This window comes from Drosophila biarmipes, chromosome 2L, assembly GCF_025231255.1.
Source record: "Drosophila biarmipes strain raj3 chromosome 2L, RU_DBia_V1.1, whole genome shotgun sequence".
NCBI lineage: Eukaryota > Metazoa > Arthropoda > Insecta > Diptera > Drosophilidae > Drosophila > Drosophila biarmipes.
Genome location: NC_066612.1, coordinates 25898360 through 25913732, shown reverse-complemented (window position 1 = coordinate 25913732; position 15373 = coordinate 25898360). Strand labels below are relative to the sequence as shown.

The 15373-nt window shown below is 39.4% G+C and overlaps 1 long non-coding RNA gene across 11 annotated transcripts; it reads left to right on the top strand.

Moving 5' to 3' along the window:
- The first annotated feature begins 214 nt into the window (after window positions 1–214).
- LOC122819110 (uncharacterized) lies at window positions 215–14309 on the top strand. 11 transcript variants are annotated; one of them, XR_007763566.1, is made up of 3 exons: window positions 215–767; window positions 2698–2865; window positions 14047–14309. It is a non-coding gene; the product is annotated as an uncharacterized LOC122819110 (long non-coding RNA). The 11 variants fall into 11 exon arrangements; XR_007763564.1 differs by lacking the exon at window positions 14047–14309 and adding an exon at window positions 2915–3724 and having other exon boundaries at window positions 216–767; XR_007763561.1 differs by having other exon boundaries at window positions 226–767; window positions 14054–14309.
- Window positions 14310–15373: the final 1064 nt, after the last annotated feature.

Genomic DNA, 15373 nt, shown 5'->3' with positions numbered 1-15373 from the left:
CAAAAATACAAATATCTTGGGAACTAAAAATCCTCAGAACGCCGACGTAGAAATATCCGTCAACAAAAATACAAATATCTTGGGAATTAAAAATCCTGAGAGTGCCGACGAAGAAAATACCGTCAAAAATCGAATAAATAAAAATCGTTTGATATGTAAAAATTTCAAGCCTGCCGTCCTTGAGGTATCCGACAAACAACAAATAAATAATATAGGTTCAGATCAATTAGAAGGACTAAAGGAAAAAATAGTTTCCTATATTGAAAAAGAGCATTCAAAGATAAATATGCAAATTCCTTTTAGAACAGACATAAATGGGGAAATAAATCTTATTCACGACAGGCCAATATACGGGAAACAATATGCGTATGCTTTCTCTGTTACCGACTTTGTGAATAGCGAAATCAGTAGAATGTTATCAGAAGAAATTATAAGGTTGTAGGGGTGTGATATTATTAGGAAAAGATTCTTGTATTTTTTTAAAATATAAATAGCGCTTCTGGTTCCGCAACTTGGTGGCAACCACACATCCTAGAAAATACTAAACGACAATTTCGTATTCTCTAACACTGCTTGTCAGAGGGTTGCACCCGCCATTTCCACGTGTGTATATATATATGAACCACCTCGGGCTTAATAACCGCCCAACAAGACAAACAGACTAATAAGTGAAGCACCACAAAGCTAATTTTAAACGCCCAAAGTGGCTGGCATTATTTAGCTGGCACCGATCGCAACATCCAACTTATAGTTAAAAAACTAATTAGGTGAGCATAGGGAATTTAATATTTTTCAATAATTGTGTACTAATGGATAAACGAAAGTAGGAGTGCGCAGTGCTATTTGATCAAATCGCCTGGTGCTCGTTTTGGCCCACTCTGGCTGCCAACACGTGGAGCGGGACTACTCGAGCCGAGCCACATACAGTTTACCAGTGCAAATTTAAGTTTCGAGCCAAGCTTTCCAACCGTTGTAAGACGTAAGGAAAACTTAAGGTAAATAAAAGTAAACCCAGCCTTGTCCAGTTAGTTATTATGTTTGCAGTTCCTAGATTGATACACGTGTTGTTCGCCATATTCTCCTGACCAGTTGCGAGTAACCTAACCACGGACTGATGGTTAGCCATCGAAACGTCCAACACGAGCGTATAGCGGATAAGCAGACACCCTGGACTCTCGTTCTAGCTGTTAAATCTGCCGCCTCGCAGCTAAGGATTCACCCCCGATCTCGGCAGCCGATCTGACTGTTGCATCGCTTTTGTAGTTTTTAGAATAGATTTAAATTTTATAGAAATTAAGCTTATTACACGCGTACAGTATGTATATTTGGCCTTAGATTGACTGTTAACTAATAATATTTTGTAGTTCACTCAGCAAACACACATCCTCGTTTACACACACCGTCCACAGGCCTGTCGACTGCACTGGAAACAGATTTAAAGTATTAATGTTGTAAGTACGGCATAGCCGACCGTTTGTTAAGATCAATCTGAGCCAAGTAATATAACTATAGAATAACTATAGATTCAAGTTTCGATACCCATGCTATTTTGTTGAAGACTATCTTTTTTCTTTTTAAAACTTAATTGTTAACGTAAATTTTTGAATGAAGAACCTCAATGAAGTCATTTGTACCCAATATATGGTTAATCTGCCATGGGCAAGCTAACGTTAAGAAAATCATAATCTGCCATGGGCAAGCTAACGTTAAGCAAATCATAAGCATCTGCCATGGGCAAGCTAACGTTAAGAAAATCATAAGCCGCCGCCATGGGCAACTTATCTTTAATTGAATTTTGGTACGTATTTGAGAATGAAGTATAAAAAGAAGTAAATTTGTTTGCGAATTGGGACACCTGAAGTAACTGTGCATCATTAATAAGGGCATTGGCCACATACGCAAAGCGAGCCTATGCAAGGTTGGGTGGGTTTTGAAGAGGACTTAAATGACATCTGCAATTCCTCACACTTAGTATAAAATTAGATTCTTTGAGCTTTGGTTTAGTTTGTCCAATTTTGTGTATAGTTTCCTAATTTGAGCCTGCCGTCCTTGAGGTATCCGACAAACAACAAATAAATAATATAGGTTCAGATCAATTAGAAGGACTAAAGGAAAAAATAGTTTCCTATATTGAAAAAGAGCATTCAAAGATAAATATGCAAATTCCTTTTAGAACAGACATAAATGGGGAAATAAATCTTATTCACGACAGGCCAATATACGGGAAACAATATGCGTATGCTTTCTCTGTTACCGACTTTGTGAATAGCGAAATCAGTAGAATGTTATCAGAAGAAATTATAAGGTTGTAGGGGTGTGATATTATTAGGAAAAGATTCTTGTATTTTTTTAAAATATAAATAGCGCTTCTGGTTCCGCAACTTGGTGGCAACCACACATCCTAGAAAATACTAAACGACAATTTCGTATTCTCTAACACTGCTTGTCAGAGGGTTGCACCCGCCATTTCCACGTGTGTATATATATATGAACCACCTCGGGCTTAATAACCGCCCAACAAGACAAACAGACTAATAAGTGAAGCACCACAAAGCTAATTTTAAACGCCCAAAGTGGCTGGCATTATTTAGCTGGCACCGATCGCAACATCCAACTTATAGTTAAAAAACTAATTAGGTGAGCATAGGGAATTTAATATTTTTCAATAATTGTGTACTAATGGATAAACGAAAGTAGGAGTGCGCAGTGCTATTTGATCAAATCGCCTGGTGCTCGTTTTGGCCCACTCTGGCTGCCAACACGTGGAGCGGGACTACTCGAGCCGAGCCACATACAGTTTACCAGTGCAAATTTAAGTTTCGAGCCAAGCTTTCCAACCGTTGTAAGACGTAAGGAAAACTTAAGGTAAATAAAAGTAAACCCAGCCTTGTCCAGTTAGTTATTATGTTTGCAGTTCCTAGATTGATACACGTGTTGTTCGCCATATTCTCCTGACCAGTTGCGAGTAACCTAACCACGGACTGATGGTTAGCCATCGAAACGTCCAACACGAGCGTATAGCGGATAAGCAGACACCCTGGACTCTCGTTCTAGCTGTTAAATCTGCCGCCTCGCAGCTAAGGATTCACCCCCGATCTCGGCAGCCGATCTGACTGTTGCATCGCTTTTGTAGTTTTTAGAATAGATTTAAATTTTATAGAAATTAAGCTTATTACACGCGTACAGTATGTATATTTGGCCTTAGATTGACTGTTAACTAATAATATTTTGTAGTTCACTCAGCATACACACATACATACACACCGTCCACAGGCCTGCCGACTGCACTGGAAACAGATTTAAAGTATTAATGTTGTGAGTACGGCATAGCCGACCGTCTGTTAAGATCAATCTGAGCCAAGTAATATAACTATAGAATAACTATAGATTCAAGTTTCGACACCCATGCTATTTTGTTGAAGACTATCTTTTTTCTTTTTAAAACTTAATTGTTAACGTAAATTTTTGAATGAAGAACCTCAATGAAGTCATTTGTACCCAATATATGGTTAATCTGCCATGGGCAAGCTAACGTTAAGAAAATCATAATCTGCCATGGGCAAGCTAACGTTAAGCAAATCATAAGCATCTGCCATGGGCAAGCTAACGTTAAGAAAATCATAAGCCGCCGCCATGGGCAACTTATCTTTAATTGAATTTTGGTACGTATTTGAGAATGAAGTATAAAAAGAAGTAAATTTGTTTGCGAATTGGGACACCTGAAGTAACTGTGCATCATTAATAAGGGCATTGGCCACATACGCAAAGCGAGCCTATGCAAGGTTGGGTGGGTTTTGAAGAGGACTTAAATGACATCTGCAATTCCTCACACTTAGTATAAAATTAGATTCTTTGAGCTTTGGTTTAGTTTGTCCAATTTTGTGTATAGTTTCCTAATTTGAGCCTTAATGTGATACTTTGGAATTCAGACATCGCGCGTTATTGCAGGTGGTGAACCTATATTATGTTATAGCTCAATCGTAATTCCCATATCAACAATAAATGAATTTCTTCGGAATGTGAGGTTTGGGGAAAAGCTCGAATTCGCACCAAGCAACATTAATCTTTTATTAATTACATTTGATACACCTAAGAAAAGTCATTAGAGTTTAACATTGTTGTAAATTTCTAGCAAGTACTCATGATTATATTTTTAGAGATCGAACATTAAGTCATTGCTGTTTTGAGATTTGTTTAGCTGAATAGTTTTTGGAAAGACTCTCAGCAATAGTGCACTTGCTTTCCTAATATTTAAAGTCTTTTGCCCAACAGGAACCCTAATTTTATATTGATATTTATTTAATGCACGGTAACTAAAGGATAGTCCCAATTTTAAATCAGAGTTTTTATATTTACAATATTTGAGAAATTATTATAATACTACAACATGTCAGTTCAGCCTAATCGAGACGAAGTTGCAGTCACCGATATTGGGGATGAACGTTCTCTTTGTATTATTTGCAATGATACTATGGTAATAGATACTGAACTTGCAGAAACCCCTTGTAGACATAAATTTCACAGAACATGCGTTGTACTGTGGTTAGGAACTAATGAAACTTGTCCGCTTTACTGAAGTGCTTCTACCCTGGTACAACTGATAACCTTTCATGCTGCTCAACCGAATAGATCTACTAATGATACTAATACGGAAGTTCGAGGTGCTTCTGCCAATCAAGCTACTGGAGCCGTTAACCGAACTAGACCAAACACAAGAGCGAATTCCAATCAGAACTTAACGAATCAGAGAGCACACTCTAGCTTGAGAATCCAAAACACAACACATAGATCAACTGAACGTCTAGCATTTTCGAAACTCGAGTACATCAGTTAATCACAGACTCCTTAGAAACCTTTCGCGTTAGCATGGTTGCAGCAGTAGCGGATGAGATCAGTAATACGATCCGCAACCTTCAGTTGGCTAATAATTTGAAGATTTTATCCATAGGATAAATAGTTTGACAATAAAATGTCTAAACGCAAACTGAAATATGCTATACCAATTTGCCAACGTACTATTTTCCGGACCAGCTTTACAATTTTACTGGCGTATTCAGAGAACTTCAAGGAAACCGAATTGGTTTCACATGTGTAAAGTCTCCGTGAACGGTATAGAGAACAGCGCACTGACGAGAAATTTTGACGATTTTCTAGATGCTATCCTAGCGATTGCAGATGCTTTGCGTGAGCCTATGTCCGACAGTGAACTAGTTACCAACGTTAAAAAGAACCTTAAACCTGAATTACGACTAGAATTATTACATGTTTTGACCCCAAACATTGCCTTCTTAAGAGCAGAGTGCCACAAGCACGAACGATTTCTCATTAGCATGGCGGTAGGTCGGCAGCCCGTCCTCCTCCAAGCCGGCGATTTGTAAATGAGCTAGTGCAGGTTGAAGAGTCTAGGGAAGAAGAGAATTATCAAACTATGAATGACGTAGAAATAAATGCGATGCGCAATGCTGAGCGTTATAAATGTTGGAATTGTGAGGAAACCGGACACAGATATCATGATTGCCTCAAAGCCAGACGCATATTTTGCTATGGGTGTGGTCGTCCTGACACTTATAGGCCTAGTTGCTTGAAATGTAATTCCCCGTCGGAATACTCGTAAGATGTCCATCAATTCTAACTGGTGGATATCCTATTTCAAACTCAGCATCAATAGCAGGTACTAATAATCTTCCATCTTCTAATTTAAGTAACTGTCAACCTGACTCGACAACATCTAACCCAGAATTGGACAAACCCAACTGTATGTTAATTAAAAACACTACAGAGCCCTCACAAAACTTTAAAATTATCCCCTACCATGAAAGAGTACGTAACTATTATCAACGCAGAGCGGAAATATTACGAATTAATTCCGCCAACAAATCTCGATCGGCTAATCGAATGTGTTCATTTTGGAAACAGCAGCGAAAAATGAAGAAGTATGTCGTATCCTCTATTGTTAGGCAGGACAATGACAACCGTCCTTACATCGCTTTGGAATTATTTAACAAAACCTTCTTGGCCTTGGTGGAGCTAACAAATGCGTAGTAGGTGGTAAATTGGCTAAGCTTATTCCTACAGATCATCCAGGGTTAAGGAAGTTAAAATGTTATGTTCGTACAGCCGACGGACAAAATCAAAACGTCACCGCTACCATTGTCGTTCCGATTCACTATAACTCCTTAATTTTTAATAGTACCCAGTATTAAACAAGATATAATCTGCGGAATGGATTTTTGGAAACTATTTGGTCTTCGAAAATCCAGTCCAACGACTATTTCCGAAATTTCTGACTCCAATGATTTAAGTGACAGAGTCTTGCTTAATGCAACCGATCAAAACCGATTACAAGCTGTTATCGAATTCTTTCCATCGTCTGAAAAAAGTGGTTTAGGAACAATCCTAATTGAGCAGCATATTGACACCGGTGCAGCAAAAGCAATTAAGCAAAGATGTTACAACCTATCTCCAGCCAAAGAGCTTCAGTTATGCCAAGAAGTAGACCGCATGATTAGTATGGGAGTACTAGAAGAAGCGCCCGCGTCCTCATGGTCTTCTCCGGCAGTCTTGGTCGTAAAACCAGGCAAAGTGAGAATTTGCTTAGTTTCTAGGAAGCTTAATTCTGTTACAGTAAAGGATGCTTATTCTACTCCTCTTATTGAAGGTCTACTAAGTCGCTTACCTCCAGTACATTGCATATCGAAAATTGATTTAAAAGATGCGTTTTGGCAGATATGTCTAGACGAAGAATCGAAACCAAAAACCGCAATAACCATACCCAACCGTCCTTTATATCAATTTACACGAATGCCTTTCGGACTAACTAATGCTCTGCAAACACTTTGTAGTCTTATGGATAAAGTAATACCTTATAGAATGAAATCACACGTGATGGTATATTTAGATGACCTATTATTCATGTCTTCAAGTTTCGAAGAGCATTTTTCTCATCTGGCCGAAGTCGCTACGCAACTTCGAAAGGCAGGTCTTACTATTAATATCGCCAAAAGTCAGTGTTGCTTAAAGAAAATCGACTACTTAGGGTACATTGTTAGAGAGGGAACTTTGCAAGTGAATCCCAATAAAATAACCGCCGTGTCCAACTTTTCTGTTCCAAAAACCAAACGTCAACTTAAGAGATTTCTCGGGATGACCGGTTGGTATCAACGGTTTATTAACCAATATTCGGAACAAACCTTCCACCTAACCGAGAATTTCACTGGAATTATCATTCCAAGTCCAAGCCCAAGTTTCTTTTGAACACTTGAAAAAGGCTCTGACCACTTCTCCACTGTACATCCCAATTACGAAAACCCGTTTATAGTGCAGTGTGATGCCTCGATCAATGGTGTGGGAGCGCTTCTAGCTCAATGTGATGAAAACGGAATAGAACGCCCTATTGCATATATGTCTAAGAAGCTTAATAGATCTCAAAGGAATTACTCTACCAGGGAACTTGAATGCTTAGCAGTAGTTCTAGCTATTAACAGATTTCGAATGTATATTGAGGGTCATGAATTTACTGTTGTGACTGATCACGCAAGTCTCCGATGGCTCATGACGCAGCAAGACCTTCAAGGTAGACTTGCTCGGTGGGCACTCAAAGCACTTCAAGGATTTAATTTTAGCATAGAAAATGTAGTAGCCGTACCATTTCAAGATCTTGCCACCATTGATATCGATGTTCTCCCAGAAATTGATTTGGAATCCGAATTCTTTCAATCCTCCAGCTATTCGCAACTTAAAGAAAAGTTAACACAGTCTCAACTACCGGATTTTCAAGTAATAGATGGTTTTCTTTATCACAGGGTTGGTTTCTCAAACAGTTCCTCCGAGCATCCGGAAGACTCCTGGAAGCTTGTGGTTCCGGTCGAGCTTAGAGAAGGTGTAATCAAGGCAGCTCACAATCAGCCGTCTTCTTATCATTGAGGTATATCCAAATGTTTGGAAAATATTCGAAGAAAGTTTTACCGGCCGCGTATGGCTGTAGACGTTCGCAATTACATAAAAAACTGTGAGATTTGTAGGACATCAAAATACCCAATACCACCCATAGGACAACAAATTGTTAGCGAACGAGTATTTCAAAGACTCTATATAGATTTATTGGTCCCTTCCCAAGGAAGAAAAGAGGTAATATAGAAATCTTTATAGTACTCGATCATCTATCGAAATTCACGTTTCTTAAACCGGTAAAGAAGTTTACAACTCAAGTCGTCGTGTCATACCTGAAAGAGGAAATTTTTGATTGTTACGGAACGCCTGAGGTTATAGTAAGCGATAATGGTTCGCAATTCAAAAGTCATGAATTTTCTTTTTTTCATAATAGGTCTATGAATGCTGCATTGAGAGCCTATACCCGATCCGATCAGAGAGAATGGGATAGATATCTTAGTAGTATAAACTGTTCTCTGCGTCGTCATATACACCAGTCAATAGCTGAATCTCCATTCTTTGTTGTTTTCGGGCAGCATATGATTTGTCACGGAAAAGATTATAAATTACTCAAAAATCTAAATTTACTTAATGAAAGTTCCTTACGACTAAACCGACAGGTAATTAAACGAAACTTCGCCCTTAGCAATGCCGCCGACCACTTTAGTGCTAAGCTTGCACCGGTAGGAATAAAGGTCCGTGTCAAGCAAAGACTGGGAAACTCTCTCTATTTACTTGAGGATTTAAACGGAAAGGAATAAGGAACATATCATGCAAAGGATATTTGGTAACAGTAGACACCCTTTTTCAGGTTTTATCTTTGTCGTAAAGACTAAAGATTAATCCTGTGCTGTAGGGGTGTGAAATTATTAGGAAAAGATTCTTGTATTTTTTTTAAATATAAATAGCGCTACTGGTTTCGCAACCTGGTGGCAACCACACATCCTAGAAAATACTAAACGACAATTTCGTATTTTCTAACACTGCTTGTCAGAGGGCTTGCACCCGCCATTTGCGTTTTTTTGTTCTCTTATTTCTGATCAAATCGAATTTTGAAAAGAAGTGCTAAGTCCACGTGTGTATATATATATGAACCACCTCGGGCTTAATAACCGCTCAACAAGTCAAACAGACTAATAAGTGAAGCACCACAAAGCTAATTTCAAACGCCCAAAGTGGCTGGCGTTATTTAGCTGGCACCGATCGCAACATCCAACTTATTAGGTGAGCATAGGGAATTTAATATTTTTCAATAATTGTGTACTAATGGATAAACGAAAGTAGGAGTGCGCAGCGCTATTTGATCAAATCGCCTGGTGCTCGTTTTGGCCCACTCTGGCTGCCAACACGTGGAGCGGGACTACTCGAGCCGAGCCACATACAGTTTACCAGTGCAAATTTAAGTTTCAAGCCAAGCTTTCCAACCGTTGTAAGACGTTAGGAAAATTTAAGGTAAATAAAAGTAAACCCAGCCTTGTCCAGTTAGTTATTTTGTTTGCAGTTCCTAGATTGGTACACGTGTTGTTCGCCATATTCTCCTGACCAGTTGCGAGTAACCTAACCCCGGACGGGTACAGTATGTATATTTGGCCTTAGATTGACTGTTAACTAATAATATTTTGTAGTTCACTCAGCATACACACATACATACACACCGTCCACAGGCCTGCCGACTGCACTGGAAACAGATTTAAAGTATTAATGTTGTGAGTACGGCATAGCCGACCGTCTGTTAAGATCAATCTGAGCCAAGTAATATAACTATAGAATAACTATAGATTCAAGTTTCGACACCCATGCTATTTTGTTGAAGACTATCTTTTTTCTTTTTAAAACTTAATTGTTAACGTAAATTTTTGAATGAAGAACCTCAATGAAGTCATTTGTACCCAATATATGGTTAATCTGCCATGGGCAAGCTAACGTTAAGAAAATCATAATCTGCCATGGGCAAGCTAACGTTAAGCAAATCATAAGCATCTGCCATGGGCAAGCTAACGTTAAGAAAATCATAAGCCGCCGCCATGGGCAACTTATCTTTAATTGAATTTTGGTACGTATTTGAGAATGAAGTATAAAAAGAAGTAAATTTGTTTGCGAATTGGGACACCTGAAGTAACTGTGCATCATTAATAAGGGCATTGGCCACATACGCAAAGCGAGCCTATGCAAGGTTGGGTGGGTTTTGAAGAGGACTTAAATGACATCTGCAATTCCTCACACTTAGTATAAAATTAGATTCTTTGAGCTTTGGTTTAGTTTGTCAATAGTTTCATACTCTATCTACTATTTAAGATTATGTGACGGCGCGGTTCTCTAGGTAGCAAAACCCCACTCCCATTTTCCCTGAGCACAGCCGACCCTGTAGGCAGAGTACGCTGCCAGATAGCCGCACACATTGCCGTTTTCGTAACATATTCTTTGGCGCCCATCGCGGGGCGATCGGAAATCAGAAAAATACCGTATCTTGAGAAGATAACATAGTTAATTTTTCGTGTCGCTACCCAATGCAATAGTCTAAAGTAAAATCCAATTTTTTGTATAGTTTCCTAATTTGAGCCTTAATGTGATACTTTGGAATTCAGACATCGCGCGTTATTGCAGGTGGTGAACCTATATTATGATATAGCTCAATCGTAATTCCCATATCAACAATAAATGAATTTCTTCGGAATGCGAGATTTGGGGAAAAGCTCGAATTCGCACCAAGCAACATTAATCTTTTATTAATTACATTTGATACACCTAAGAAAAACCATTAGAGTTTAACATTGTTGGAAATTTCTAGCAAGTACTCATGATTATATTTTTAGAGATCGAACATTAAGTCATTTCTGTTTTGAGATTTGTTTAGCTGAATAGTTTTTGGAAAGACACTCAGCAATAGTGCACCTGCTTTCCTAATATTAAAAGTCTTTTGCCCAACAGGAACCCTAATTTTATATTGATATTTATTTGCTGCACGGTAACTTAAGGATAGTCGCAATTTTAAATCAGAGTTTTTATATTTACAATATTTGAGAAATTATTATAATACTACAACATGTCAGTTCAGCCTAATCGAGACGAGGTTGCAGTCACCGATATTGGGGATGAACGTTCTCTTTGTATTATTTGCAATGATACTATGGTAATAGATACTGAACTTGCAGAAACCCCTTGTAGACATACATTTCACAGAACATGCGTTGTACTGTGGTTAGGAACTAATGAAACTTGTCCGCTTTACTGAAGTGCTTCTACCCTGGTACAACTGATAACCTTTCCTGCTGCTCAACCGAATAGATCTACTAATGATACTAATACGGAAGTTCGATGTGCTTCTGCCAATCAAGCTACTGGAGCCGTTAACCGAACTAGACCAAACACAAGAGCGAATTCCAATCAGAACTTAACGAATCAGAGAGCACACTCTAGCTTGAGAAGCCAAAACACAACACATAGATCAACTGAACGTTCTAGCATTTCCGAAACTCGAGTACACCAGTTAATCACAGACTCCTTAGAAACCTTTCGCGTTAGCATGGTTGCAGCAGTAGCGGATGAGATCAGTAATAGGATGCGCAACCTTCAGTTGGCTAATAATTTGAAGATTTTATCCATAGGATAAATAGTTTGACAATAAAATGTCTAAACGCAAACTGAAATATGCTATACCAATTTGCCAACGTACTATTTTCCGGACCAGCTTTACAATTTTACTGGCGTATTCAGAGAACTTCAAGGAAACCGAATTGGTTTCACCTGTGTACAAGTCTTCGTGAACGGTATAGAGATCAGCGCACTGACTAGAAAATTTTGACGATTTTCTAGATGCTATCCTAGCGATTGCAGATGCTTTGCGTGAGCCTATGTCCGACAGTGAACTAGTTACCAACGTTAAAAAGAACCTTAAACCTGAATTACGACTAGAATTATTACATGTTTTGACCCCAAACATTGCCTTCTTAAGAGCAGAGTGCCACAAGCACGAACGATTTCTCATTAGCATGGCAGGTAGGTCGGAAGCCCGTCCTCCTCCAAGCCGGCGATTTGAATATTTGTAAATGAGCTAGTGCAGGTTGAAGAGTCTAGGGAAGAAGAGAATTATTAAACTATGAACGACGTAGAAATAAATGCGATACGCAATGCTGAGCGTTATAAATGTTGGAATTGTAAGGAAACCGGACACAGATATCATGATTGCCTGCCAGACGCATATTTTGCTATGGGTGTGGTCGTCCTGACACTTATAAGCCTAGTTGCTTGAAATGAAATTCCCCATCGGAATACTCGTAAGATGTCCATCCATCTAATTTAAGTAACTGTCAACCTGACTCGACAACATCTAACCCAGAATTAGACAAACCCAACTGTATGTTAATTAAAAACACTACAGAGCCCTCACAAAACTTTAAAATTATCCCCTACCATGAAAGAGTACGTAACTATTATCAACGCAGAGCGGAAATATTACGAATTAATTCCGCCAACAAATCTCGATCGGCTAATCGAATGTGTTCATTTTGGAAACAGCAGCGAAAAATGAAGAAGTATGTCGTATCCTCTATTGTTAGGCAGGACAATGACAACCGTCCTTACATCGCTTTGGAATTATTTAACAAAACCTTCTTGGCCTTGGTGGAGCTAACAAATGCGTAGTAGGTGGTAAATTGGCTAAGCTTATTCCTACAGATCATCCAGGGTTAAGGAAGTTAAAATGTTATGTTCGTACAGCCGACGGACAAAATCAAAACGTCACCGCTACCATTGTCGTTCCGATTCACTATAACTCCTTAATTTTTAATAGTACCCAGTATTAAACAAGATATAATCTGCGGAATGGATTTTTGGAAAATATTTGGTCTTCGAAAATCCAGTCCAACGACTATTTCCGAAATTTCTGACTCCACTGATTTAAGTGACAGAGTCTTGCTTAATGCAACCGATCAAAACCGATTACAAGCTGTTATCGAATTCTTTCCATCGTCTGAAAAAAGTGGTTTAGGAACAATCCTAATTGAGCAGCATATTGACACCGGTGCAGCAAAAGCAATTAAGCAAAGATGTTACAACCTATCTCCAGCCAAAGAGCTTCAGTTATGCCAAGAAGTAGACCGCATGATTAGTATGGGAGTACTAGAGGAAGCGCCCGCGTCCTCATGGTCTTCTCCGGCAGTCTTGGTCGTAAAACCAGGCAAAGTGAGAATTTGCTTAGTTTCTAGGAAGCTTAATTCTGTTACAGTAAAGGATGCTTATTCTACTCCTCTTATTGAAGGTCTACTAAGTCGCTTACCTCCAGTACATTGCATATCGAAAATTGATTTAAAAGATGCGTTTTGGCAGATATGTCTAGACGAAGAATCGAAACCAAAAACCGCAATAACCATACCCAACCGTTTTTCAGATTTTATCTTTGTCGTAAAGACTAAAGATTAATCCTGTGCTGTAGGGGTGTGAAATTATTAGGAAAAGATTCTTGTATTTTTTTAAAATATAAAATAGCGGTACTGGTTTCGCAACCTGGTGGCAACCACACATCCTAGAAAATACTAAACGACAATTTCGTATTTTCTAACACTGCTTGTCAGAGGGCTTGCACCCGCCATTTGCGTTTTTTCGTTCTCTTATTTCTGATCTTTCGGCCAAAGCACACGCTAAATCAAATCGAATTTTGCAAAGAAGTGCTAAGTCCACGTGTGTATATACATATGAACCACCTCGGGCTTAATAACCGCCCAACAAGACAAACAGACTAATAAGTGAAGCACCACAAAACTAATTTCAAACGCCCAAAGTGGCTGGCGTTATTTAGCTGGCACCGATCGCAACATCCAACTTATAGTTGAAAAACTAATTAGGTGAGCATAGGGAATTTAATATTTTTCAATAATTGTGTACTAATGGATAAACGAAAGTAGGAGTGCGCAGCGCTATTTGATCAAATCGCCTGGTGCTCGTCTTGGCCCACTCTGGCTGCCAACACGTGGAGCGGGACTACTCGAGCCGAGCCACATACAGTTTACCAGTGCAAATTTAAGTTTCGAGCCAAGCTTTCCAACCGTTGTAAGACGTAAGGAAAACTTAAGGTAAATAAAAGTAAACCCAGCCTTGTCCAGTTAGTTATTATATTTGCAGTTCCTAGATTGATACACGTGTTGTTCGCCATATTCTCCTGACCAGTTGCGAGTAACCTAACCACGGACTGATGGTTAGCCATCGAAACGTCCAACACGAGCGTATAGCGGATAAGCAGACACCCTGGACTCTCGTTCTAGCTGTTAAATCTGCCGCCTCGCAGCTAAGGATTCACCCCCGATCTCGGCAGCCGATCTGACTGTTGCATCGCTTTTGTAGTTTTTAGAATAGATTTAAATTTTATAGAAATTAAGCTTATTACACGGGTACAGTATGTATATTTGGACTTAGATTGACTGTTAACTAATAATACTTTGTAGTTCACTCAGCATACACACATCCTCGTTTACACACACCGTCCACCGTCCTAAAAAGGGTAGTAGAAACACTATTCCCTGAGCAAGAGGGTATGGCGCGTATAGCACAGATCGTAGACACGAGAAGCATTAAGCTCACAAGTCCTGAGGAAGTCCTTGAGGTTCTTAAGACAATAAAGGACGATAAGGCACCGGGAACTGATGGAATCCCGAATAAAGTATTAAAAATAGCCATAAAAGCAAACACCAAACAGTATGTTGACATGTACAATGCATGCCTAACAGAAGGTGTGTTCCCTAGTCGCTGGAAAACTCAGCGGTTGGTACTCATACAAAAGGGGGACAAGGCAGCGGAGGAGCCTTCCTCGTATAGGCCACTCTGTATGCTGGATACGGTGGGCAAAATTCTTGAAAGAATTATCCACTCCCGGCTAGAAAGTGCCCTTGTCGGGACCAACGGCCTCTCTGAGATGCAGTATGGTTTTCGAAAGGGACTATCCACAATCGATGCCATTGGTAAACTGTGTGAGATCGCAGACAAAGCCATTGAGGGAAAGAGGTGGTTGTACGGCACTAAGCACTAAGATTGATACACGTGTTGTTCGCCATATTCTCCTGACCAGTTGCGAGTAACCTAACCACGGACTGATGGTTAGCCATCGAAACGTCCAACACGAGCGTATAGCGGATAAGCAGACACCCTGGACTCTCGTTCTAGCTGTTAAATCTGCCGCCTCGCAGCTAAGGATTCACCCCCGATCTCGGCAGCCGATCTGACTGTTGCATCGCTTTTGTAGTTTTTAGAATAGATTTAAATTTTATAGAAATTAAGCTTATTACACGGGTACAGTATGTATATTTGGACTTAGATTGACTGTTAACTAATAATACTTTGTAGTTCACTCAGCATACACACATCCTCGTTTACACACACCGTCCACCGTCCTAAAAAGGGTAGTAGAAACACTATTCCCTGAGCAAGAGGGTATGGCGCGTATAGCACAGATCGT